Raw genomic sequence first — 4,876 nt, 5'->3', positions numbered from 1 at the left:
TTAAAAGATTCCTATTCCTCAGAAATCCCTGCCCCTTTCAAAAAGTCTTTAACAGATATTGACCTTGTCAATACAAAGAATCCATTCTGAGAGTAGGAAATGGGGGGAGAAAGATGCTCAAATTGAGCACCGTACAAAAAGCTGCCTGTCTGCTTCCACGTAGCCTACCTACCTAAAAATTCCCTTATATTTTTAGTGAACAGTGGTTTTTTTAATTAATTCTAGACCTAGACTGTAACATACTGTTCTACAAGAGGTGGATAGCGGGATTCACATTTTGCAGCTCACAATGAATCAACATACCTTTTTATTATTTCTTACGCAATTTTTCTCCACTGAATGTTATTCTGATTATTAAAGGAATAGTATTTAGATAGTGAAATGATTAAAAATATTTCATTTAATGTAGCATTTAACACAAGACTTTTATTTGGGGGATATTGCACTACTTTATTGAGCCACTGTTCTGCAAAGATGCATGAACTTACCTTACTGTACAGAACTCTCTGCTGGGTTCAAACCTTAATGATGTTAAGTCCAAACTTTGACATTTTCCAGAGATGCTGCTTGGAACTTCATCCATATATTCAAAGGGGAGGAGGGATGAAGGGAGAGACAGCTGGTTCTTTTCTATTATTCTTTTTTATTACTTATTAATATTGACTAAATATTTGTTGAATTTATTTGCCATCTCTGAAGACAAACGTAAAGAGAATGTTTTAAGCAATGTTACTGCATCCTATTAGATTTCTAAGATCTAAAACTCTTGAACACATGAAGACACTTGGAAAATGAGGGGGTTTTTTGGTTACCCAGAACAAGGGGAGGATGTCACATACAGTGGGGGAGGTCTCTCTCATCCCTCCAGTTTTGAATATTTAGTATATTGCTTTTCCATCCAAGCATTTTCTTAAGCCTTTAAGTAGGAGCTAGAGATTTAATGCATCTATATATTAATATACTGATAAAATAACCTTAAATTTATGTAAGATTAAATTATACTTAAATTATAAAATACAACAGGTTTTGCTTTTATCTGCTCCAGTTCCAGTCCCTTACAATGAGATAATCCAGCTAGTTCCATAGTGGGTGCCATCTGTATTTTAAATTATTATTAAATCCCCAAACTGTTGAGCATCAGAGGACACAAATCTAAATATAACACTGAGTTCTTGGAATCCATGTGAAGTTAATATTGTAAGAATATTGACACAAGATAATAAAGCTTTCTTATTGCTACTACTTTCTTATTGCAAAATTTCAGCCTTTTCAAATAGCAGCTGAAGACTGATCATGCATGCTGCAAACTATTAAAAGGAATTATACCCAAATGGAATAAAAGTTTATCCCAAGCCAACACAGAAGCCAGTCTTTGGCAACTAACGGCATTGCCGTTGATCATTGTTGATGAGTGCTTCCCTTCACCTGCTGTGAATCAGAAACATCCTGAAAAAGACAAATGTGTTGGGGGTTAAAACTAGGATGCTACTGAATGCAATTCCAAGCCTGATTTGGCAGTATTTCTTCCTGACGTTCCTCCCTGCAAAGACACAAGTGCAGCATCTCAGAGCTAGTTTCACAGAAGCACTCCCAGGGGCCAGACTTTCAGGCTGATTTTGCAAGGACAGGAATCCGAGAAGAGATTTTTTACTTGTAAGCTGTGCACACAGACACAGCGTCCCACAAAACCCCTTGTACAAAATTGTTTTACAGATTAAAATTGCACTGCTGCTAAGTTTCTTTGGTCAGATCAAGAAGAAATGTATTTTGAAGTCCAAAATGCCTGTGTGCCTGAGATCACAAGTCTGTGAGCCTACTTAATCTGCAGCCTCATATATATATATGAACAACTGATTTCCTAACCTCTTTGTTCCACACCTCCTCTCTCTTTCTGTACAAAGAGTACAAGCAAAATGTGTCAGCGCTATCTTCTTCAGGATCATCTCAGACATATGCTGAGAGATCTCTAGAGCAAAGCGAGACCATATATAGCAAGCAGCACTTTTGCTTTGCATTACATTGCAGCTCCAGCTCACAAGCCCCACATGATTTAGGCTGGGCAATTTAAGATGTTACTAGGGAGCAGGTCTGGTTCACTGTCCAGTGTTTCAATACAATCACAGCCTTCACTTGTGATTTATGTTAAATTCGGCGTACTTCTGAGTTTGTTCTGCAGTCTGCATTTAAATGATGACATCTAGGTAGATTAGGGTTTGGCAAGATTTCAAGAAAAGTATATAAAATTTTAATTCTTTTGTTCCAAAGTAGAGGTAAGCATGCCTGAGACAACTCGGCAAGAGACAGTCCCTCTCCAAGAGCCATGACGCCTTTATCACAGTATGTTGATTCAGCATGAACGAAAATTCCCGAGAGCTGCCAAGCTCAGAAATCGATGGGAATCAGGATGAGGGAATTACTGCTTTGCAGAAGATACCAGAGCACTCCCATTCTGATCCTCTTGTGCCTCACTGAACACTGGGCAAGACAGAGTGATACAGATGCTAGTAGGTCAGAAGGCAAAGACATGGATCACCCCTCAGAAGCACTGGTAAACATCACCCAGACATGTTCAGTGCTACTGGGCACTGAAGTACTTTGGAGACCCTTGCTACATGGCTTCACACATCCTTTAGGCACCAAAGCAGTTTTAGAAAACTACATCTAATACTTATTACACACAACAGGACTTCCAGTGTCCTTTGAGAAGTTTAAACAGTTCTTCTCTTATGTTGGTAACATTACTGTTGTTCTGCTACTGTTAAATACCCACTACCCTTAAAAAATAAAAAAGATAAAGCAGTTACTGGGACTGCACAGGCCTGCAAATGCCTCACAGTGATTTCACTGTACTTAAAACGTACATTTGCAAGTGTTTAGACATTTGCATTAAGTGTCATTATTGTAGACACTTACCTCTACAAAGAAAAACATTCTGCTCTGATTACCTGATATTCTGGTATTATTTTTACCTGATATTACTTTAAGCTGGTACTTTAAAAAGAACAGTTTATTTCAGTGGCATTTACAAGAAAATTCTGAATTGAAATAATATATGATGTAGTTACTTCATTTAAGCAATTAAATAAAACAATTCAAAAATTCAAGTTTCAGGGACATGTCTAAGATGTTACTCCATAAAATGCATATTCAACAGCAGGATAAAAACAAGATTAGTCTGAGATGTAACTTGGGATTTCACATTTTTCTTTCTTCTCTAGCTGTAACTTAGCCAGGTCAGCATTTGGAGATGTCTTTCTCCTCACCCATGACCTTCTTGCACAAATAACTGTTTTGCAATGTAAATAAGTGAAGCGCGTGCATTTCATTACAACCACAGAGGGACAACAAATCCAAGGAACTATGCATTTCTTTGACCCGCAGGGCTGCATGTATGAACATGACCTTTTGCACTTCTGCCCTCTGCCCAGCCAAGTTTCCTTGTCGCAGTACCAACCTCCCCAGCACCAGCCCTCAGGCCAGCATGTTCTGCTTGTTCCAGCTGGGCTCTTGCAGGCCAGGGCAAGGCAGGAGCAGACCAGAAGTGCCTCTGAGGGAGCTATGTCTCCCAGCTCCTGTTCAGCTGCTGTCTTTGACTACCTAATGGACAGGCAAGAGAAGACAAAGCCAGACTCTTCTTGGGGGTGTTCAGTGCCAGGAGTGGAGGCAATGGACACAAACTGCAACACGAGAAATTCTGACCAAGTAAGAGGAAAAATTCTTTAACCATGAAAGTGGTCAAAGACTGGACCAGGTCTCCCAGGCTTGTGGATCCTCCACTCTTGAAGATATTCAAGCCTCAACTACACGTAGCCCTTGGGCAACCTGATCTAACCAGACGTGATCTGAGCAGGGGCTGGACTGGATGACCTCCAGGGGTCCCTTCCAATCTTCATTACTCTATAATGCTACAGCCTGGAGACAAACTGCTTTTCAGAGGAGCTTTAGCTGATCAATATGATCTCACCTGTTTAAGACAGAAGTTCCCAACTTGGGTAAGACTATGCTTAAATATTAAGTGAAATAGTTTTGGTTTGTTTGGGGTTTTTGTTTGTTTTGTTTTTTTTTTTAGGAGAAAACTCAGCTCTTACTTAGGCAAATGCAATCACACATTCTGCCTGTACAGGCCTTCCATCAAAGGTACCTGAAACACTGTAAATATCATTAAGGATAATGATATCCATTATCAGAAAATACAGGTGCATCTCCCAACTTTTATAGAATCATAGAATAGTTTGGGTTGGAAGGGACCTCTAAAGGTCATCTAGTCCAAACCCCCTGCCATGAGCAGGGACATCTTCAACTAGATCAGGTTGCTCAGAGCCCCATCCAACCTGATCTTGAACACTTGCAATGATGAAAGAGTGGTTAAACATTGGACCAGGCTGCCCAGGGAAGTGGTTGAGTCACCATCCCTGGAAGTATTTAAAAGACGTGTAGATGAGGCATTTAGGGACATGGTTTAGTGGGCATGGTGGTGTTGGGTTGACGGTTGGACTCGATGATCTTAAAGGTCTTTTCCAACCTTAATGATTCTATGAAAGTTTCTCCCCATCTTTCTTATAAGCCCCCTTTAAGTACTGATAGGCTGCAGTAAGGTCTCCCTGAAGCCTTTTCTTCTCTAGGCTGAACAACCCCAACTCTCTCAGCCTTTCCACATAGGACAGGTGTTCCATCCCCCTGATCATTTTCCTGGCCCTCCTCTGGACCTGCTCTAACAGGTCCACATTTTTCTTGTACTGGGGACCCCAGAGCTGGACACAGTACTCCAGGTGGGTTCTCACCAGAGCAGAGTAGAGGGGCAGAATCACCTCCCTCGACCTGCTGGCCACGCTTCTTTTGATGCAGCCCAGGATACAATTGGCCTTCTGGGCTGCGA

This window comes from Pygoscelis adeliae, unplaced genomic scaffold (assembly GCF_000699105.1).
Source record: "Pygoscelis adeliae isolate BGI_AS28 unplaced genomic scaffold, ASM69910v1 Scaffold145, whole genome shotgun sequence".
Lineage (NCBI taxonomy): Eukaryota > Metazoa > Chordata > Aves > Sphenisciformes > Spheniscidae > Pygoscelis > Pygoscelis adeliae.
Note: the sequence above shows the minus strand (reverse complement) of the source record.